The 25,347-nt window shown below is 32.1% G+C and overlaps 1 protein-coding gene across 1 annotated transcript in view; it reads left to right on the top strand.

Moving 5' to 3' along the window:
* Positions 1-25,347, top strand: part of LOC147064753 (uncharacterized) — a 39,727-nt gene that overhangs the window by 5,208 nt on the left and 9,172 nt on the right. The gene's annotated exons all lie outside the window — the stretch shown is intronic.

The following is a 25,347-nucleotide window of genomic DNA, read 5'->3' as shown; positions in this document are numbered from 1 at the left end:
TAGTGAGCTTGGAATCCGCATGGGTGTGGCGGGCTCTGCGTTCAACCAACTTGGAGTCGCATGGAGGTCAAGGCTGTATTCTGTGAGGACCAAATGTCGTTTGTTTAACGCGTGCGTGCTACCTGTGCTCCTTTATGGCTGTGAGACATGGCATCTTACTAAGCTTCAAGAGTCTCGGCTTTTGAGCTTTGAGAATCGATGTCTCCGCAGAATCTTAGGGGTACATTGGTACGACCGCGTTACAAACATCCGAGTTCGTGAGCAGACACAACAGCCTTCGGTGATTGAAGTTATCACGAAGAGACGATTCACGTGGCTGGGACATGTATTCCGGATGCCGCCAAAGAGTGCGGCACTTCGTACCCTTGTGGCACAGCCTCAAGGGTTCCGTCGCCGTGGCCGGCCCTCCCTCACCCTGCAGCGATGCCACAAAAGCGACCTACGTGCTGCAGGTCTAACATGGCGGGAGGCACAGGAGTTGGCGATGGACCGAGGGAAGTGGCGCCAACTTGTGCTTGCCTTATGCCCTAATGTTGGGACGTGACAGGGTGAAAGAAAAGAAGAAGAAGAAGTGTTTTGTCAAATAATCCGAATACATCTTCGCAATGTCACCAAAGGATGAATTTCGGGATCAAACTACTTTATGTAGAAGATGTCCTCCATCAACTACAATAAACTGATTGTTAGTGTTGGTGTTAGTCTCAATGCTGGTGAAAGCCTTGTAGAATAACGATTTTGTTCCTTTTCTCATACCCTGTTCTGAAAACAGTGACATAGGGTAGGGTGTTAATTCATATGTAAAGAAATGTTGCAAATCTTCCTCCGTTTATTGTCATATTCATTCAAATAGGGTAAGCAGATCAGCTACAATAACTTAAGCGCTTCCTGATTTCATACTACCGCCAACGGATGCAAAGGTAACAATTTTGTCTTCTCTTTTGAATTTAACATTGTGAAAGTCGTTACCGACTATTCTATTAATCCCTTTTAAACCCTCTTCTTGAGAATTATAGCAATTTACTGCTGTTCCTCCAACAATCCCACTACTCAACGACATTATCTCGTTGTTTTTATTAATGTTTATTGGATGGTCATATCCGACCGAATTCCACTCCAGTGTTTGTAAGAGCGACGTATCGTAAAATATCCTCTGCTAGTGAGCTCCTCAAATTCAACAGCGGCCATTTCTCTTTCAGTTGTTGCATATCCTGAAGATACAAATGACCACTTTTAGCGCAAAGAAAATAGCCTGCTGCATGAAAGAATGAAATCATTTTTTCAATATTTCTCAAATGAAAGTTCCAGTCACCAGTTCGTTCGGCCTGAATAAAGTGTTTGATGAGCGTTGTCATTAGAAAATACTGTAACCATAGCTTTGCAGTGGGACCATTATTTTCTAGCAAACACATCGCTTTTTCAAATTTATTTATGACCATTTTGAGGACAGTATCATTGGAATGAGCGTTTAATAACTCCGTTCGATCAATACTACTAGTGAGGTGTTAGAGTGCACCTACTTCTTCTTCGGTAAGTTCAATTATTATATCCCAACATAATGCACATGTAAAAAATAAACATAACTACGCGCGCGATGGAGACTAAGCTAAAGCAAAAGTGGTATTGATTCGTATCGTGGCACCAGCGGTACTGGTGGGGATTTTGGAATATGGCCCTTTCTACCACTCCCACTACCTCTCTCCCCTCCCCCACGCACCATCTGGAACATTGGGCCCATTGACCATAAAGTCTAGTTTGTAACCCCAAACTGTTTTTTGTAAGATCTTAAGTTTAAAATTGTATATCTTCTCATAAAAGTATGATTTTTACTAAAACGCGTGTTTTCGACTACATATATACTGTTTTAACAGCAAATATCTCATAAACGGTCAAAGATAGGAAAAAAATATATTTTTTAAAAATTATATGAAATTTAATAAGCTTTAAAATTGTATAAAACAATATTTTTGTTACGACCGACCATTTTTGAGATATAAGCGAAAAACCAAAAAAAAACCCAAAATTTTGCGGTTTTTTGCCCGCCAAAAGTTGTGCCGAAGTCATCCGAATTGGTAAACTCGTTTTTTTACTCATTATCATAATATACAAGTTGAAAAAAAAAATCTTCTACCCCACCTTTTGCAACCAAAAAGTACAGATTGACTGGACTAAAAGTGTTCAGGCCTTGTCCACATCCCACGTGTCCCGCCGCGATTTACCGCGAGTGAATGTGGACACCTCAACGAGGCCACCTGTATCTCGACTGTACTCGACGTTTTGCTATGTTATGTATTATTATTCTATATAATTCTAATAATTTATTTAAACATGACGTGTAGTAATAATGTATTAATTTATTTATTGATTAGTACCATAATATATTTTACGTCAATAATGTACAAGGGTAATACAAATATAATAATTATTAAAATCATTGAAAAAAATGAGGATCGATTACATTTCTTCGGAGAATGATAAATCATTTTAAAATTCATCACATTCAGCATCTGAGAGGACTTTTTTTTCACAAATAAATTTCGCAGTAGCGTCGCAGTTCATTATTTTGAATGCGCCGTATTGATCCATTGCACCACAGCGCTTTTTTTCATCAATCTTGATTAGTTCCACGCCGTATTCAAGCTCCTCATCTGCGAACAATACGACATAGTATACTGAAATCTGTTTTAATTAATACTATCAGAATTAGGTAAGCTTTTAATGTTTGGTTTGGCCTACGAATTTTCCGGCTAATTTGCATGTATGTATCATTCCGTGAACATCTTCATCACAATCTTCAAAATTCATCAAATTGTGTACGGTGTTTCTATAAAAAAATACAAATTATATAAAACACTATGTGTCAAAACCATACGAAGTTTCAAACTTATTCGAAATTACTGAGTATGTTCATAACAGAATCGAATCAGAATATAAAAAAAACGACGTAAAATCATTACGATCGAAAGTGTTTACCGTCTTCTTCTTCTGCTTTCTGTCCGTGTCAGCTTATAATCTCGTGGGTCCCGGGCTCGAATCCCGAGTCTCCCAAATTTACGTTTTGTTTACAAATGTGTGTTTGAGCCATGGTATCTAATGGCTTATGCAAGTGACTAACATATTTTTCTCGTAAAAACAAAAATATGTTAAAGCTATACTTCAGTTGAGGAAATATCGTGGGTGGCTAGGCGATACGCGGATTGTGCAAATGACGCGGGTCGAACAAAATATAATTTGTCATAAAAATTCAACATGGGTCCCGTTAATGTTATGTTTATTGTTATATTACTAATAATAATAGTATATTCATTGACATGTTTTCTTTTTCATGTACATCCGTAAAGTTTTTTTAGTCATATTTACATGATTGAAGAATATATTCATCTGACGCCATGACAAAACTTATCGACGTACGCACAGCTCTACTATCCGATTGGCGAGTTCAGGCGACGAGTGCGAAATTTCGTCACTCCTACTCTTGAAAATTATTTGAAGTACGCTCTTAATACAACCTCCACCCCGTGGAACCTTTTTAGGATCGTAAATTATGGCAAAAAAAACTAAAGAAAATTTTCATAATAAATCTCATTAAATCTAAAATAGCAGTAGATATATATCATTTTTGATGTAATACCATTTTATTTTTTATTAAATGATTCAATCATTCTCAAACATTCTGGAATTAGGGTCAATTTTATTTTATGCACATTAGTATAGTAGATAAATCATATTGAAAATTACCCAACACTGACAAGAATTCTCCAGCTTTAAAGTGGTGGTGGAATCCAAGCCAAATTGTACGTAAATCTGAATAGGACACTGAATTTTTAGGTTTATTGATAAATTCCACTAAAAAGTCCTTTTCTGCAGCATTGTTGATTATTGCCAAGTAGCCGCCTTCAACTCCACATAACATGTGTGCGAATGCCCAATTTTTAACATTCAAGTGAATTTTATAGACGCTCTTGTATTGCGGCGTTTTAAAAAAATCTGCATCGAAAACAAAAAAAAGACAATCAAACAAACAGTTATATTAGTTAGTTATATTAATAAAGATATGAATTAGTATAAACATTGCATCGACTGTTATAACTAGGGCCCGGATTTATATGCTAGTGCATGTTTTGTTAGGTTGTATGCACAGCTATGGGAGTTGCACAGAAATCCGTTTCGAAAGATGCAGAATCCAAAAATAAAATTTTATTGTGCATATAAATGCATATTTGAGACGTTAGAGCATATGTGAGACATTAATGCATATTTCATTAATAAATGCATATTTTAGAGCTTTTACATTTATAATTTTATCGAAACATAACTAAATCAGTTAGATGCACTTGCATTTTTAATGGCATCTTCGAGCATTTCATTAATTTATCAGAAAAAGTGAAGTCAACCCGAGCACCTTTATTTAAATTTTGCACTATCACCTCCGTGGACGTTGAGAGATCATTTTCCGCATATAAACAAAATACTGACAGATATGCGGAAATTTTAATGCCAGAGAATATTGAAAAAAATATTATAACTTATTTTTTCGAATAAAAAAACAGTAAATAGTATTTAGGAATAGTTAAGTGTGTCGTTTTTGTTTTTTTAAGTTGTGTTTAGTTTCCATAGTTTACATTTACATTTTGCATTTTTTGTTCAATTATTTGTAGGTACCTACCTACTTCTAAACAAACTATTTCCAAAATTGTAATTGATTAACTTTATATTGATTATTTGTGTTTTTTTGTTATTGTATTATACCTATTATTGCTTAAAATTATTAATTTGTTATTCGATTTTTTATCGGTAATATTGGGTAAAGTGGGTATTTACAATATGTTTCCATAAAAATGTCAATTTTTAACTGCATATTTCTTTGGTTTTAGTGCATATTTCAATGATGTTAAGTGCATAATATATGTGCATGCATATAATCATGTTTTTTGTTGCATATAAATCCGCTCCCTAGTTATAACCTCCAATGTGACAATTTTGATATTTTATTATAATATTTTTTTGTTAATGATATTATAATCTATAAAGCCCTGAGTGTCCTATAAATACTCGTATACTACTATTAAATTAAAAATATATTAAATTATAATAGCCTCCGATGTAACAACTTCATTTTAACCCATTGGAGACAATCGGTGCCAGGTCAGCGCCGTTGTTACAGGATGCAGGACATTTTAAATGATACCTATTTTGTTTTTTATCTTTAAATTACTTAAAAATATATGTATCATTTTATGATGCTATTTTAATAGAGTCCTACATATATATTTTTAAAGATTTATTAAATTTATGTGTGTGATGTCGTAAAAATATAAAATAGCCCTCAATATTCTAAATATTATCTTGCAGGGTTTTTACATTTACTTACAGTTTAAGTGTATCTGTATTTTATCGTTTAGTTATATCATGGACTTTTTACCCTTATCACTTTGAATAAAAAATGGCTATAAATACAAAAAAAAACTATATTATAATTCCACTGATATGCAAAGTTAACTTACAATATAAATAAAATAATAGAAACAACTTTCGTTACACCTCGTAATTATTGGAACAACCTTTCCACACTGCTGCATGAGATCCTGTTTCAAGTCTTATCTGTGACTTTGACCTGACCACCTCTCGAAGATGTTTCTTAATCATTTTTGTTTTTCCTTTGTTCTAGATAATTATATTTGAGATATTTTCCTTTCTATCAAGATGTAAATTTAATTTATATTTTGTAAATATTTGTAGGTAGATTACATCAGGTTGGCTTGAATGTGAATACCTACACATATTTCACACAAATTTCAAAATCAGTTTTATTAGGCCAAATGACTACCAAATTTTATGGTACCTAGTCGATAGAACTTGAAGTACTTTTTTTTATAGAAACACGATTTTATTACAATGATGAAAGGTATGTGTGCCATTTTACATAAGCAGATAAAACGCTGCGATTCTCCCGCTATCGATTGTGTCCAACTAAACGCGGCTGTCAAAACGCGCCAATAAACTTTGATAGTCTGATTATAAACGAATGTTTTTGTTTGATGGAGGAGTAGCAGGTGATCCGCGGCGTATTACCTGTTCATGTAATGTAGAATTTTACTTAGACTATAGATACATCTAGACGCCACCCATTGCATTGCTAAATGAAGCTGCGTGCCGTGCGTTTGGCATGTGGGCGGGCGAACGCATTTGTATACAAATGTTTGAGACCATAGACCATTTCGCCAGTGCTCGTCCAAAGTGCTAACACTAGACGCTCAGAATTAAAATATAATTTTCTATTTTTTTACGTTATATAGTATTTTTAAGCGGTCAAAATGCAACCATTAGGTAAAGATATCCATAATTTAAGTTATTTTAAAGAAACATTAGGTCACTGATATTAAAATATATAATAATATACAAATAAACTATCACGAACATGTATCAACTTACCTATGAAACGTAATACCAGTTAGCACATTTTAATACAACGCAAAGAACCATCTTTTCTACATAATTAGCTAAAAATATTTACCACTGACTTTATGTTTAACACAAACAATATCAATTTTAGCAACACGCCCTCGCAGGTTATCGACGCTTAGTTAAGCAAAAAACTAAGATTTGGTGGCTACGCCGACAACAAAATCTTCTACACATCTGTAAACCTTTTATCTTACTCTAGCCTCTAGCGCGTGTCGCAGAAATTATTATAAGGGTGCCGAATACTTTTTCACTCGCACTTATGCATCGTTTTTGTTCAGGCCTTGCCTACACACAATAATTTGTATTTTGTCAGATGTAACACTAAATCGTTACTTTCAATTTCGCATATGTGGAGTGGATATATTTATCTACAAGGTACGGTGCTAAGGAAAACTGGGATAGTTCTTATTATTACAAAAAAAAAAAATACTTGTATGTGTAGAACCGCAATTTGCATAGCCCCAATTGTGTGGTTGTCCGGTCATCCATGTGTAATTATTGGATCGTACGAAAGGACATGCTGAAAATAAAAATAGTATTATTTTGTTTACTGACACATAATTATTATCAACTTTAAATTGACGAATTTTAATTACTTATATGTACTATTTACGTCACATCTGACTATAGTATACTAAGCGATATTTTATTTAATACTTGTTGTGAATATTGTGCTTGTGAACTATTCAAGTTGGTGATAAATTAAATAAATGGTAGATTTCAATTAAGTACCTTCATGCAGTTTGTATGCAGTTATTACTATATAACAATATTTTAAACCGTTTAATATGCAATTATGTACTTAATATTAGTTTCACGAAAATGTCAATAAAATGCATAATAACACCTCCGATGTATCGATCGATTATGAATCATTATTGTAATATTTTCACTATCGACCGAAGATACTTGATAGAATTTGAATTTAAATTCTAATGGATAACAAACAAATCATGAGTAGTTGAATACTTCAACTATTCAAGATTTGTTTGCTATATTTTTTATTGTGACCCTTGACTTGATATGTAGGTGATGGAGTTTTTACCTACTTACTTGTTTTGATTGGTTATATAAGTTAATAGTATTCGTTGTCAGTGTTTATTTACCTTTTGGTGAGTGTACACAGTGCCTGAAGATGCCGAAAGGCGAAACCCAGGTTACAAAACTTAAATCCATTAGAATCATTATTATATTAAAAAAATAATAAGAATTTTTAAATAACATTATTTCGATGGTGCATTGGATTATGGACATAACCAGGAGCTTTACAGCCTCTTGTAGGAAAGATAATAATATATCTCTATGTTGTTTGTTAAACTTGAGAGTTTCCGATGGAAAATCTATGCGGCAAGAATATTATAGTGACCAACTGCATCCTGGATAGCAGGCCATACAGTCACCGGTCCACTGTAAACTGGTTCAGTATAATATGGAGAGATGAATTTTTTTTTTTGTGAGACTAGACTAAGGGCGGTTATAAGCTGTGGAGATCCGAATAAAATAAAGTAGGTACACTTTGTCAGTCATACTTTATGTATTTTCATTGAACTAAGAATATAAATTGCATATTGATTATGCACAAACCATAAAAGATAAAAAATATTCTACTATCTATAAAATATGAACAAGTTTATGGTGTACTATTTATGTCAAATTTCCAGTCTCCCCCCACTCTTCGCCACTGACTCGTGATTGAACTAAGTCAAACTCAATAACAAACTATTTGGCCACCTCTGACCTACTTTGTTTTCCCACCACCACTCGTCATGTATCTACAACCGTGGATATACACGGACGCCTTCCATTACGCTATAAACGTGTCTGAAAGAAGTGATTTTAAGTGCTCATTCCGTTCCGAAACGGAGCCGCACGGGACTGATGCTACTAGTGCTTAAAGAAAAAGTTAAGAAAGGAAGAAAAAAAATCTTTTTGGATTGGTTCTGCTTTCCGCTGACGTTAAGCGTCCTATGTATCCACATACTGAGCGTCGGGACTATCATGCTCCCCATATGACGCTGAAAATTTCTCGAATGCCGCAAAATTGACCTCGGTTGCTATCAAATCTGCTTTGCCAATTGTGCCCGTGTGAGAACGGACCCTAGCAAACAGCTTCGTTCGTTCAGTTTCCATAAGCGGGCAATCCCAGAGGACGTGTTCAACATCTTGGTGGTCATGCCCGTAGCTACAACCCGGCACATCTACTATCAAGTCCAACTCATGAAGTTGGGCGGCATAGTTTCCATGGCCGGTAAGGAACTGGCTAATCCAGTGCGAAGGTCTTCTAGTTTGGTGCCTGCAGACTACGTCTGGAAAAAGACCTGTGGGATCATTGCAATCAATAGTGTACGGAAAAATAAATGTTATGTCCTCTTGCAGTACACAAGCGTTATACTTATTTCAATGCAAAGTTCGCTTCTCGACGTTGGCTGAAAATATGTTTAGTATGAATTCTTACCACTTTGTTCGGCTGAATCTGGCAACACGTTTCGTTGACATACAAAGTGAGTTGTTGCGTCACAGCTGATATCGTTTAACCCTGCGGAACTGAACTGTATTGATCCACATCTTTCAGTCACTTTATTTGGTTCATTAGGAGCAAATGTGTGATACACTTGTTGAATTGGTTGCCCTAGAAATTTAACGATACCTTTTTTTATTGACTTTATACACCAGAAAATTTAGCCAAACTTAATTAAATATAATCATCATCAGCCGGGGTCGATCTACTGCTGGATGAAAGCATCCTCTAGCTCTCTTCACTCTTCTTGGTCTTTAGTTATTTGCTGCCACGTACCTACATCTACCGAACTTAACGATAAGTTCGTATATTCAGCGGGTATCACTGTGTGATGGCATTTGTCCAGCGGTTGTACACTCGGCGAGCGACGTGTCCAGCCTATTGCCATTCCCATATCACACCGAGTTCTTTTTTCTGATTCCTCATCCGTTGGTTTTTTTTTGTTATATTTACGAGTTATGCCTAACATGCGGTCTCAACATCTCCAAAATTTTATAATTGATACTAATCGAATTTCAAATGTATTTTCAAAAAAGTATGACTAAAAGGCTTCCTGCCCAGAACTTACACCATGCCATCAGATTATCATAAACCCATTAGCACTTTAAAAAACCTCAATTATTTCAGTCGTTATTATTACCGTAAGCATTTTATATGATTGTTTTTGCTGCACAATTGTGGTCGAACGATTATTTTGATAATATTTTTTACAAGTTGTGCTCTATTGCACGGTATAATTTTCCATCACTAATTTCGCATCACTTAGAACTATGTATATTAAATTTGAAATTAAAAAGTGACACTAGTGCAAAATGGCGGTAAATTTAAAACTCTCTAAAGTTGACGCACCGTCTATAATTAGAAGAGTTTTTGTATTTCGGCAATCACTTGGTAAATGAATTAAATATGTCCGAGCTCACAATCTTTATCATTGCAATAACTTAATAACATGCACCTATAATCATTAGGTATAATTTTAAATTCAAGGCAACCATCTATTGTAATTTCCAATTAATACCAACCAACTTTCCGTAAGGATATGCAAAAAATCGTTATTATGGTTGTCAGTAAATAAAAGATCAGATATGTCCACCTGCATAATGAGAGTAGGCCTGTAAAGGTGTTGGAGCACGTAAAATATCTTGATTGGCGTCTACGTGGAAGACTGGACCACATGGTATGACATTAAGATGTAATGTAATTGAGAAGAATTTTTGAAAAAAATAGAACTTCTCTTCTGCTATACATGCAGACATAGCTCTGGGTATTCTATGGACAACGATCAGATACACGCAACCCGTACTGATGCTAATTTTTTAAAATATGCGGTATCATAAAATATATTAATTACTTTGCTAAAAGTAATAATTGTAGGTTTAAACCTACGATAGCCGCGCGGCTTAAGCGTCAGCCTATAGCATCGTGGGTCTCAGGTTTGAATCCTGGATCTGGCAAGTACACATATTATTTTTCAATTTGTGTATGAGTCAGAGTATGGACCTACTAGGTTGAGGAAGTGGCTGACATCCATTTCTTCTAAAAACTAAATCTGTTAATACAAACAACCACTCTGTAGAGGCCAATATGATTTTATTAGGATCGGACATGGTCGGAAAAAATGTAGGTACTTTGAATGGTGTCCGATGATGTCTTTAAAATTTGGTCCATGCGTTTCTGGTGGTAATTTGGTCCATTTTAATCTACGGATTCCATAACAAAATTCCATTCAAAATGTAGTAATGACAATCATATTTTATAAATACATATTGGTAACCGTTACGGTAGCGTTATGAAAACAATTTATTTTTAAGTAAATAGCTAATTATTAATCCGTAAAGAAACTAAATACGTCAATAATATTATATGTAATAACGTAATAATTATGATAATACAATTATCGTAAATACGGGAATCTAAACAAAACTCCTGATATATTTTGAAATCTGAATATGAATATAATATTATGTACGTATACTTAAAAATAAGAATGTATGTAAGTACAAGGCAGTATTTGCAACGATATGACATAATTAATAACGGAGCATTGCGACATTAGACAGCTTGACATATTTCGGTAATCTGTCAAAACAGTAAGATCGGCGGTCCGGCAACAAACTAGTGACTCTGACGGAAAGCGGTCAAACTTAAAAACCCCCCCTTCTTAAGGCTATACCTCAGTTGAGACATGGTCTAAAAAGATCGTGGCTAGGCGATGCGCGGATTGCGGGTGCAAATGACGCATGCCGAACGAAATATAATTTGTCATATAAATCTAATATGCGTCCATTTAATGTTCTGTTTATTGTTCTATTAGTGACAATAATAATATATTCATTGACATATTTTCTTTTTCAAGTAAATGGGTAACGTTTTTTAGTCATCTTTACACGATTTAAGAACTAATACCTCCGTCGCCATCGCGAAACAAATTGACGTGTTCACAGCTTGACATTCGCTCTCCGATTGCCAGCGAGTCCAAAATTTCGTAGCACCTATAGTTGAAAATTATTTACCGATTCACTGAAGTACCGTCTTAAAGGAACGGAGAATAAGAATACTGGATTCTTTTGAGATGTTGCGACTGACCACATCACCAATAATGGGTTTTAAGGCGAGCCAATAAAACAAGAGATCTTATAACGCAGAAAAGTATTTTTTAATCTATAGTTAATACAATAGTTTTAAGAATGTACCTATTGTTCTTTTCTGAACATACCATCAACTATTACATATTTCCGAGGTGTTCCTAATCTTTAATAATTCTTTAATAGTTCTATTTTTCTATAATTTTCTATAATTTTTCTAAAAGTATATAGTTCAAATCTTTAATAATTCATAATGCTTCATATTATGTAAATCTTGTGTATTATTACTAGACTAAAAAATAGTTTATTAAACATAAAAAAAATTAAAACACTTCTGAGAAATATTTAAAAATAATATCGGTGTGTGTACTTATGTACGCGCGTTAGGAGTTAAAATGTAGCAAACCGTAATTTCGACCATCTTTGCTTAAACAGATGACTGTACAACTATTTTCGTTAATAATAATAATTTATTACGAATCACAAGTAAAACATAGCCTATGCCCTATTTAATGGTTTAACTGAAACGTGATACTGGCTTTTGTGATGAAACATAATTATTATTTTTGTCTTCAATTATTATAAACCGCTAATAAACAATTTGACATGGGATATACTACAAATATTATCCTAAACTGTAAAAATATGAATTTTTATGTATGAAGTGTCTAAATATTATAAATTTACAACATACCATTGTTTGAATTATTTACCATCTCAACATTCACAAAATTTATTTGTTTATTGATATATAATTTTACTCATAAATAAAAGTTGCAGCATTCAGTCTTTACCCAACCGGCCCAAGCCACATTCCTTAATATCACAGCTAAAAATTACAAACCTCCAGCATTTAGAACACCCGAACGTCGCCACGCAAAATTAATTATTATGTTGCATTGACGGGCAAAACTTCCGTCCCATGCCAAATTAATGCGTTACATTTGCGCGCGCAACTTCGTCCCACGTCAAAAACACACTCTGATCTGTTTTCCCAAGCGCGCCAAAAGAAGTATAACTTCAAAAAACCTTGAAGTACATTATAACAAAAAATTGTAGTGATCCTGACATCGGTTAGTATTTAAGGTAATTCAGCATTTAGATTTAAAATACAAAAGCTGATTGTCAATAATTAACGCAAATTAGAAAACTCTTCAGAAAGTATTGAAAAAAACATTAATTAAGTAACTTAGTCGCAATGTGATGAAACACCTATAGTGGTCAAGGCTCGAGTGAATTATTAAAAATAAATAGTTTAATTTAAAAAAGAGATTATTTGTTTCGTAGAAGTAGTTACGTAGTTACCTGTCATTGTCACATACTCGTTTAGTCGAAAGATTTCGTGAAATCCTATAAGTATATAGATTGGTATTCCAGCTTTAATACATTCATGATGACTTCTTATAATTTTTACCATTGCCTGCATTTCTTCAGAATTTGTAGGCATAGCAAGTAAACCTTTCTCATTCCTACATATCTCTGCTGCTTCAGCCCATGTCTTACGATAGTTGTGATATTTAAAAGATACTTGTCCGTGAATGTCCGATACATAGTCTGAAAAAAACTTTTGATTGAACTGAGTGAAAACAAACAAAAGTGCAGTGCTTTATATTGATTTTCAAACCATTATTGTAAAATTACCATTAAAAACAAATAATAAAAACATTATTTTGAAGATTTTTTTTGGTTAAAGAAGTCTTACCTGTTGGGCAATTACAATAAAAACCTTTTAAAATCAAAGATAATGTCACTAAGGTTGTCCAATCCATGGTAATAAAAGAAATACTTGAATATTTCACGTGTATTATCCTATCGGTTTCTTAACTGAAACTATGCTTTTTGGTATTATAAACTTACTGTATTAAACAAAATCGTATAATTAATAGTGCACACAATTTTATCAGTTAATATTTTCCAACGTAAAAAGAAAATATTATGTTTATACTAAATTTTAATAACAAACATTTAGTTATATTCAATAATACAGATGAAATACGTAGAAAAGTCTTTGATAATTAATACAGGTTGAAAAATTTGTAAAAATCAACAAGTTGTTCTTGAGAAAAGACACAATAATATGTCATGTTAATTACTTATAAACTTTGGGCTGGGTTCTTCAGTTTTTCGGTTATAGGCTAGTACAGTTTTACAAAAAATGTATGGGCATCGTGGTACTTCAAGGTAGGGAGCTGAAATTTGCAGGAATATAGCTCTCAATATCCTTATTGGGGCGGTTATCGTGGTGCAGTGCGTTTGACGTGTGCTGGCCTTCCATCCGGCAGATCTGGGTTCGACCCGGTGAGGACACATTAATATAATTATGTGATTTTCTCAAAGCCTGTGTGTATATGATTGACCACCTTGTACGAAAAATCAAGGACATGGTTAAAAAATATATCCTTATTGATAAAAAAAATGTATGGGGTATTTCGATATTTACAAAATCTTACCTGGTTCGCCTGATAACTTGTATAATATATACTAATAACCGATATATCAAAAACTAATGAATATTATAGGTGTATTTAATATATTATTAATATATTAATAATAATATGTAATATACACATAAGTATACATTTTTACCTACAGCAGGACATTAGGCTCAATGACAGTAATGCAGTAGTTAAAGCGAAACGATTACATCCAGGGATCCAGGTTTTGAGAAAACCACATACGGTCTATATATATAAATCATACAGTCTGAAGATATCAAAAGGCAAAAACTAAATGCTGAAATCAATCTTTATAAAAGTATATAAATTAGATGATTTTTTTTGTAAATAGGTTGATAATATCTCATTATTATATCTGCATCTAGTTAGCTTCATTAGTGCAAATAAGTAGGTAGGTACCTATAAATATATATTTTCTCTTAATATAAGGGTACATTTATGTTTTATTGTTAAATAAAACAGTAAATAATATAGTACAATTAATATAATATTATATGTTTTAATAATAATATAAGTAAGTAAAAAAATACCTAATATTTTTTATTATTATATTTATGTATTTAAAATCTGTTAATCATTTTATAGCATCGTAATATATTTTGTGATAAACTTAATAAGTATAATATTCCTTTCAATGTTGGAAAATGGAAAACTGAATGGTTTATCTTCAATAATTATTGAATATCCATTGAACACATTTTACAAAAAATCAGTATTTAATATTGAACGCGGATGGCTAACGAATCCGCAATGATTGAATTGTTTTATAAATGTTGTTTTTTTAACAATGCCTTTTTTACCAAACAATTGGTTGTTTTTTTAGGTATTTTTAAACACTGTTAATTAAGATTTTTTTTCCTCAGCTTATAATATGTGATGTTTTATTGAAATTACATTTGCTCTTGTTTTTACAGTTATGTGTAAACATAATTTTCCTTGAAATATTGAAAATATTAACTGGGCTGCTTAACGCTCTACTGAGTTATCCCATAGTTTTTGAATAATTATTTAATATTATAAAATTTATCATTAATATGTTAGACGTCTTGTATCAAGAATATTTTTAACGGGGTATTTTTCCACAGTAGATAATATTATCGATCCATTTATTTAATATGAGTATGCATCCAGAGCAAGGAGACAATTGACCAATAATATTTTTTAGTAAAATAATCAGTTAATAGTACATGTATATTAAAACTTTGAAGCGAAAATGGAAATTTGTATGTTTATTTTCTAATATAGATACACTCATTGTCGCCAGATGAATGGATCAGTGTCTCCTTGAACCGATTTGTGTTTTTTCCTGTTTCAAGTTAACTAAAAATGATATCTTAAATGTATGGGAAAGGTACTGAAATATGAAGCATCATCGTGATACTACTCTTTGCCATAATAACCCATATTTGTCTCATCGAAGACCTACGATCTATGGTGTTTTAATTTATACTTTGCTTTATTTTCAGAATTCATTGTATGCTTTCCATAAGCCACAGATATATTATTATTATCTGGCCGGAAAAATAATTAAATAATTTGTCGTCGTATGAACTATTCTTTTATACTTTTTATAATGTTTAATAATTAACATGTTCAAAAAAAACGTAGGCTGTGCAGCCATTTTCGATATTTTTACTTCACAATATTCCATAATTCTAATATTTCTCTATGTGCATATTTTCTCGCGCATATTTAAGGGGGGACATGATCAGCGTATGTCAAAATGCAGCTTTTGTTCTGTTTTCAAAGCATGATCCTGGACATTCCTTAAACGTTGTAGATAATTTATTTATATAATTTTGAAGCCTTATTATTCTTAATATTTATTTTACACATTTGATGACTGCATAAAGTATTTTTATTACATAAAATAGTATTCTTTTAAACCTCTCGCTCTAATGTTTTAGAATATAGTCATATTTCAGTACATAAATGTGCAGTGGTGTTAAGATTTTTTACATTTATTAATTTTTAAACGCATTTATAAAACCAACAGTATAATGTATGTCAACATTATTATAGTGAAATATTTAGGATAAAAATTATATTGATAATCTCTGTGATCCCAAATTTGACAAGAATTAGGCATTTTATTATTCAAAAAATGGGCAAGATTAACACATTTGAAGATAATTTCATCATATAGTCATAAAGTCAATAAAGTCATTGAACTCAAAACTTGCAATAAGATTATTACTTACAAACACTGGTTTGAAGTCAGTAAAGCTATCCAATTCACAGTAATTAACTATATTATTATAATTATATTCAGCTTATATTGTATGACCATAAAACACGTCATGTTGTATATAGTTTTATAATATTTCATTTTCAAAAAAAAATGGGATTACACATATATATAATAATATTATATAAATCTATTTTATAATAATTTTTAATTTCTCGGTTGGTATATTTTCATAATTTCTTGGTTTTTCTTTACGCTAACACTATTGCACAAAAATAGAGGGTTATCTTCGTAGAGCACTACATGGTATTATACTGTGAACACAATACAAATTTCAATAAAATTAATTGTACTAACGGACACAGTTGGAACTGAAAAATTGGTAATAACAGTACACCATCAATATTCAAGCGTTTTATTCGTTGCCATGGATTGGAAAATCTTAGTAATGTTATCATTTGTTGTACACCATTCACATTCTTGTAAATCCAGTATGTATTTTCTATATTACAATAATAATAGCGGTATTGTGGATTAAACGAGAAAATGTGATATATTATAATTAAAAATGATCCGTTTTCATATCGACATAATAACAACATTAACAATATTAATACGAGAGTTGTTTGAAAAGTTTGACACATTTTATTGGAAGAAGACAATTTAATTTTCTGGACAAACAATAAAAAAGACTTGTAGGGCTAGACAATTGTTAGTGAATTAGGCTAGGCCCACACTACGCGGAAATATACAATCCCAATACACTTTATTACTTACATATAATTTGCCGTCATCGGGCACATTACGCGGAAGATCGGTTGTCCGTCAGCGGGCCGCTCAACATCGGCGTTTGCTCCGTCTTCCGCGAACCGATTTTCCGTCAGCGTCAGATCGGCAACGTCTCATTGTACGTTACTTAATGCAACGCGGCACATTCGGCGGATAGTCGGCGTCCCGTGCGCAAGTAAATAAGCGTTGGCATCAGTGTTGTCATCTTCTTCTATGCTGATTATATATAGTACAAAGGGATAAAAATTATAGTATTTCTGAAAAATATATAGTACAGGAACATTTTTCGTCTTTAATCCTTTAAAATTATAGTATTTTGGTATATTTGGCATAAATTTAGAGTATTTTAGATTTTTCGCGGAATTAAAATTATAGTATTGTACTATAATTATAGTACGGTTGGCATCACTGGTTGGCAGTCAACTGATAATCTGCCACGAAAATTTGAATGTGGCTGCAATGTTCAGTAACGGATTTACCGCGATGTAATTTCAGTGACGGAACTTCCGTCTAGTGTGGGCCTAGCCTAAGTGTTTTCGTTTATGCGATGATCGCAGTTAGGTACAAGCATTTGTAAGTAAAACTTTATCTAATTTTGAATGTACACATTCAATTCGGTTGCGTATCCGATCATCAGTAAGTAAAATCGCCACTTTAGTCCTACATTTTTACATTAAACTCTTTTTGACGTACTCAACAAAGTAGTAATTGATTGCCAAAATGCCATGAAAAAGTCGTATAGAACCAAGTCTGAGGAATATGGTGGATGATACTCTAATTAAAAGCCAAATTAATGCAATTCTGTCAGTGAACAGATCGATCGATGTATGGAACTGCGCGTTGTCCTATTTTATTGTAAAGAGAATGTTTTCTAATCTCAGTAATGTTTCCATCAAATCGTCTTTAAACTAATCCGAAATCATATAATTGGTCCATAAATAATGTCTCGCTCTATTCAATAAAATAAATCATAATGGTTTTATGAAAATCCTAATGTTATTTGTTTTTTTGAATTATGGCTGTTCGGGAAGTATTAGAGCAATATATACATATTATAATATCCAAATACCAAATAACGAAAAGAAATAACAGCTCTAACTCCCAACTAGGGATTCCAATCCCGGGATCCCGAACTATTTTCGATACCTATGAATCCCGGGATTGGTAAACATAATCCCGAAACTTTCGGGATTGATTTTTTTATCAATTTTTATGGAAAATAAATTAAAAACGAAAATATAACAGAAAAATACTTTTAATAACAAATAACTACATTAGAAATAAACTGAGTTTGAATGAAGTTTGATTTATTTACCCATGTGTAAGTTGCCAATTCATTTTTTTTACATGAATTAATAAAAATGAGAAAGATTGGAAAAAACAATGCTTCGCACTTTTAACAAAGTAATTTGACTTTACTATTTTAAATCTCGCTAACCCATTCATTGAGTCTTTACTATCAGAAGCAGCAATCTCATATATGTTAGCACTGAACATAATATTGATTTTACGAAATTTTATAAATGAAAATCGTTTAGATTTGTAAATAGTTTAACATATAAATAAAAAATCCACATAATATGTACGATGCAGGTAAGATCCGCAAAGTGAATTTGAGAAATAGAATAAATAAATCAAGAAACACTTAGTTATACGTTTTAGCCATTTACACCTAAGCTGTCTTTTTTATGGAAAGTAAACCATTGCGCACTACCAGAAAATGCTATTCTGGAGATTATTTCGGGCATATTATTCAGAATAATGTTTTAATTAAGTACTTAAATCTTTAATTTTTTTCAACACAATATGTTATTTTTTATTTTAATTGAAATTGTATGTTATTTGTTATCTTTTCATAAATAAATAAAACTGTTTTACTTTCACATTATTATTTATATTACAATATTATTTACTCCATTAAACCTACGTATTTCCAAGATTGAACGTATACAATATTAACAATAAATGTCTTAAATAGTATAAATTATAGGTACTAGTTATATTTATTTTTGACCGATTTTATCAATGTTTTTTGTATATAAAAAAATATATATTAATTAATTTAACCTAAGTCCATTGAACCGTCCGATATGGTCGCCACAAACGCCAATTTTATTGCATTTAAAAAAATTCCAACGTCAAAATGAAGATCTTTTTATTTAGATTGTTCGACAGTTTTGCAATTAGCTTTTGTTATTTACTACAATTTTTAATCTTATTTCTATGTGCTCCAGTCTTCCATAGGCACATTTTATTTAGTGATGTAAATTCAGTTAAAGTACACTTGAGTGCATGGTGACCTCAGTCTCGGACTACCGCTCCTGAGACATTTTTTTCATAAAAATACTGGCGCTTCACACAAACTAACGCAGGGTCCCGTGATACGCCTGATAAAGACCGGGTGTGGTGCAAGGTGGTGCGGTTTGGTATTCTGAAAGTAGTAAATCCAAGTTTCGTCAACATATTACACAAATTGGTGCAAAGCAACATCTTCGAACAATGCGCTGAAATGTCTTTTTGAGTGCGTTTATCGATAGAATAACGTAGGTAACCTACATTCGTTGAATGTTTCACATAATTATTTACATAAATCAAAATAGTGTTTTTAATTAACTATTTCTTTTATTCAACGAATAATTCACAAAATTTAAGAATATATCATTCTGATTATTGAACATATATAATTTTGAATAACCAATATAAAAAATCTTTTTAATATATTCTCTCATTTGGAAGAGCACTGATGAGTAGGTATTAAAATTGACCAATAGTTAAAATTTGTCGCAATTAGCATGTCACCTCTTAGAACAACTTTGTGCATTTCTTAACTAACCAATATCAATTACAGTTTCGAGATTTTTTTTAAGTAACCCAATGCTACAACGCTGGGGGTCAGGTAGCGTTACCAGATAATTAATTACATTACCAAATCGGGATTTTACCATATTATGAAATAAAAAAAGAGAGATTTAGGAGCAAAAAGCGGAGCAACCTAAAAAACGCATATTTCAATATTTAAAATGCCTATAATATCGATCATAAATGATACAACAATATTTTTTCACGAAACTCGCCTATTTGTTTGTACTTGGCTGAACATTTTACTTCCTTAATGACCCATTCGCTGAGGACTTTTTAATTAATATTTAATTACCACATTTAAATGTCATGCTAACTATATATAATGGCCACCTGATGGGCAACGTATCAGTCTGAGAAAATAACCGTTCGGTATTATATAGCAATTAGATGTTGGTATGCTTAAAATAAATGAAATCTAGCTTTAAAATACTTTTAGTCTCTTTTTTCCGGGAATAACTTGAATAACTGATGCCATTTATGTGCAGCCGAGTCTTTCAAGTTCAATAACATCATCAGAAAGTTTCAGCGAGTTCAATTCTCCATACAATTGGTATATACTTATCTATTTCTCCAATCATATTTTAATATAGACACTGCATTCTCATACTTTCGAAACTTATTTCATTCTTTATGGTTTTTTTCTTTTCTTTTTTATTTATTAAGGAAACAAACAGTTACATATTGATAACAACAATTTTAAATATAATAATGAAAACTTATTGCAACCAGCAAAGTTTCCATATATACATTATAATATAGTTAAGCCTAACAAGATAAAGATTAAGAATAACATAAATATAAAGAAATTACATAAGAAAATTACATGAGAAAAATGAGGAAGAATAATGAATAATTAAATTATATACAAAAAAAGTAACGTAAAAAAAATATATATATATATCTATTTATACAAAATTTTGAAGATAGCGCGTTTAGTTGAAACGGGTGAATTATTAAGAGGATCGTTATGAAACATAGCTGTGCAACAATGTTTTCACGCGAAAAAACGTAGAGCTGATCTACATTTTATTTTATTGTTAGCAGTTTTAATAGAATTTTAAACGTCTTACTTGGATTTTGTTGAATAATCGTAAATTAAGTTGTCCCGCGCGGGAAAATCTATTTTACCACGTTTTTATAAGCTCGTATTCTTATTTGTCCGTACAGATTTTTTCTTGGTCTGTCCAAGATTTGTATTGGACGATTGAAGATTTTTAACTAACTTCCCGACTAGCTAGACATTTCAAACTTATACTTACTCTATATCAGAACACGACGACAATGCATTCCTTTAATTTTTTTAGCCATTTTTAAGCAGAATTGAATTAATTTTCAGTTAATTCTGTTTTGTATGGAAAGTTATTATTGTTGGTTGCTAAGGGGGTCCTCGCAACTAAATTATTTATATATACGTGCGTTACTATAGAAATCAATATGAAATGTCAAAATGACATTTCAGTATTCTATATTTAGGTATTCAGTATTTCTATCAAGTACCACAAAAAGTTTTTATTAATACATAGAATTGTCAAGTTTATATGATTCAGCAGAAAATTTAAAAACGTGGTATATAAAAAGTTATTTTTAGTTTGTAATTATTTTGCTTAAAAAGCAGGACGTTCCGCAAAAATCGGGACATCCCTCAATGATGGACTCTCAGGTGTCATATGTCATTGCCATATTTTAACAATTGTCAAAGATCTTTGATAATGTATTACCGACCTTATTCAAAATATATTCGTATTACCTATATCTTTATTAAAAAAACTAATTAGTTTAAATAAATTTTCTTACTACCTCTTTCGGGAATTTAATGAAGAACCTAGAGTATTTTGGAATAAAAATAATCGCGCAACACCACTTTTTCAGACCGCTATTCTGAATATGACGTTTTATAATGACAATTAATATAATATATGTGGGTGCTCATCGTGAATCTCACCGACTGCAAAGTCTGTTTAATTACATACATTTAGGAACTTAGTTTAAGCATATATTGTAAAGTACCTTTCTCAGCAGGGAACTAACCTTTGGTCGTCATTGATACTAGGTAACCCCCGCTATAACAGACGCACGAGCCGAGTTATCAAATGTATTAAAAAGCACGTTCATCAAAATTTCATCGCTACAAAGTATCACGGAACAATCGCATTTCACTTTTAGCGAATTCCATTGGTAAGCAAATACGAAAACAGTGTCTAGACACTTTGACCGCAGGTGAGTTTATTCAAGAAGACAAAAAGACGCTGATAAAACGTCGCCACTAAACATTTTCTTTGTTTTCAAACAATATAAAAAGGTGGGGTTGCTACCCACTAATAATCAGTCATACGCAGTCATTCAGATCTTGCCGACGTAACCACGTCCGCTGAGCTGTCAATTTTCTCAGAACGCTATCTTCGTAATTTCTATTGTCAATTATCAACTTAAACTCTATAATATTAAATATTAACGTGTCTCTCTATACAAAATAATAAATTATATTACCGGTTAACGTGACAGCCAATATATAGTCTGTCGACCAAAAACTCGGTCTAACTTCACACAAAAATAACGGATACTGTACTTCTCTGGAGAAACAAGGACGGGTCATTATAGTAAAAATACTAAGCACGGTCTGTATACGTTCTGTATATACGTTAACCACGATTATCCGTCTTTAAATTGGGTAGAACTGAAATTATACAGTGACGGAAAATTATTGTCTCCATTTGGTGACAATACATAATTTGCCGTCACTGCAATTTCATTCGATTGCGTCGCGCCCAGTTGTCCCGGCGCCGAAACGTCCTAGACCCTCTCCAAACCTTTATTTATTATGGTAAACTGTGGGTAATAATAATTTTAAAATATGCTCAAGATGAAGTGAAGTGTTGAGGATTGAACGAAAATCAGTGTGTCATAACCAAGTTGTGTAAATCGACTTCAAAGTTTAAAACTACTATATAATAAATACATAACTGTTTACATAACAATCTGTAAATAAGATATTATTCTTAGATAATCCATTATTATTATTTAAATATAAACATATTAATATATTTACGTGGATAGTGTGACAAGTTTGATAAATTTCTATGACATAGCGTCACAGTTTATATTATTTTATTCTTCGTACGACTTCTAGTAAAATTTCAATCACATCCGACATATTATGTAATTAATATTTTAATCGTAAACTTTCCTGTTAAAACAATCGCAGAAAACGTGTTAGTTCTATGAAACAACTATTTACTTAAAGAAATCGTGGAGATAAAAATAAATTCACAAGAATTTTCCACCAGCGTGGAAGACTGTTCATGTCAAACAACACTATTTTGAACATATATAATTTTGAAAAACACTTTCTGAGAGAATATATTATTATAACCAATATAAAAAATCTTTTTAATATATTCTCTCATTTGGAAGAGCACTGATGAGTAGGTATTAAAATTGACCAACAGTTAAAATTGGTCGCAATTAGCATGTCACCTCACAGCATAGTGGTAATGCACGGATCAGGGCGTAAACCTGGGAGATACGGGGTTCGATTCCCCGTCGGGTTGGCTTACTTTTTTTCAAAAAAAATTTTTTCTATTGGTTATAATATATTCTTGGTTATATTATAACATCTAATTGCTATATAATACCGAACGGTTATTTTCTCAGACTGATGCGTTGCCCATCAGGTGGCCATTATATATAGTTAGCATGTTATGTAAATGTGGTAATTAAATATTAATTAAAAGGTCCTCAGCGAATGGGTTATTAAGGAAGTAAAATGTTCAGCCAAAAGTACAAACAAATAGGCAAGTTTCGTGAAAAAATATTGTTGTATCATTTATGATCGATATTATGGGCATTTTAAATATTGAAATATGCGTTTTGTAGGTTGCTCCACTTTTTGCTCCTAAATCTCTCTTTTTTTATTTCATAATATGGTAAAATCCCGATTTGGTAATGTAATTAATTATCTGGTAACGCTACCTGACCTCCAGCGTTGTAGCATTGGGTTACTTAAAAAAAATCTCGAAACTGTAATTGATATTGGCACAAAGTTGTTCTATGAAAATAATAGGCTTTTAAAATGGCATACATAACTCAAAATAACATATATTTTGCCACATTCAACGGTCTTGCAGTAGAGTGTAGAATTATTGCTTTAATATATATGCTTCATTTATTTTCCCTTAATTTTTTTTTCTAATATCTTTTACGATTTTCTGATAATATTGTAAATAACTCAATATTGAATATGCATAAGGTTTTAAGAAAATTTGATTCTTTATTACAGAAATATCATATTATTTTGAAAAACCTCAGCAAGAAAAAAAATCGAAAAAAAGTAGGACCGAGTTGGACTTATAATATAAGTAATACGATATAAGAATAAGCCATAATATGTATTTAGCTTTTCAGGTGCATTGGCCTCTAAGTTGTCGATCCGTTTATGATTCATGCGTATTAATCCTTGTATTTACGTTTAAACTGAGGTATACTACCCTCCACGTAACCTTGCAATTTGGAATCGATTTTTTAAAAAATATTTTGAATTATTTGATGAAATCAGCCAATCAGGCGCCTGGCATTTACTAATACACTAATACGCAGTGCGTATTAATTACACACAAATCTTGTCACTGTGCACAATTGCAAAGTTACGTGGAGGATAGTCTACTTCAAATTCCGCCAATCAGGAGGTAATCTGCTTCGTGATCAACTAAGTTAAATGACACATAACAGACACCTGGGTGCTAGCCACGTATTTATTATTAACGTTCTTGCACTTATAAAAATATAAGTAATGAAATTAATATATTTTTTAATTCATTATCGAATATTGTTACACGAGAATATATTCGAGTTCCACTAGGTCCAACTTTTTTTTAAGAGTTTTTTCGAATATATGTATGTTTTTGAAGTTATTTAAAATATGTTATTATGTATATAATTACTTACTACTTATATATTTCCAGACTATGAGATGGACGATTCTGTACGAGTATCATATAAATATTACAATACTGAGATGAATTGGTTTGATGCAATACAGACGTGTAAAAATGATAATGCAAAACTTGCCATGCCCAAAAACATTGATGAAGCTCAGGCGCTGATTCAGGTTGTTAAAAAATTTCACAAGTGTACTAAAACCCCAGAACCAAATATTTTATTATTAGGGTTTCACGATTTTTTTAGACAAGACGAGTATGTAACTGAGACAGGTAAATAATATTTTTTACTACACGTCATTAAAATTAGTGTATATAAGAATAAGTAGGATGTGTGGTGAGATAAGAGAAATTTTCGTTTGTTTTACTCTCCATTCTCGGACACTTAGGCCTGGTGCGCAAGAACGATTAAATAATCGGCTGTTCGCACTCGAACGATGGTTGGTTTCCTCGCACATGATCCAATTTATTATCGGCCAATATGTTTAAACGCGCACAGCCCGATTTATATTGGGGGTAATGCGCGCGCATCGAAGAATTGCGGACGCGATAA

This window comes from Rhyacophila brunnea, unplaced genomic scaffold, assembly GCF_057557595.1.
Source record: "Rhyacophila brunnea isolate RB1 unplaced genomic scaffold, BYU_Rbru_1.0 scaffold_7, whole genome shotgun sequence".
Taxonomy (NCBI): Eukaryota; Metazoa; Arthropoda; class Insecta; order Trichoptera; family Rhyacophilidae; genus Rhyacophila; species Rhyacophila brunnea.
Note: the sequence above shows the minus strand (reverse complement) of the source record. Positions and strands in the feature narration are given on the sequence as shown.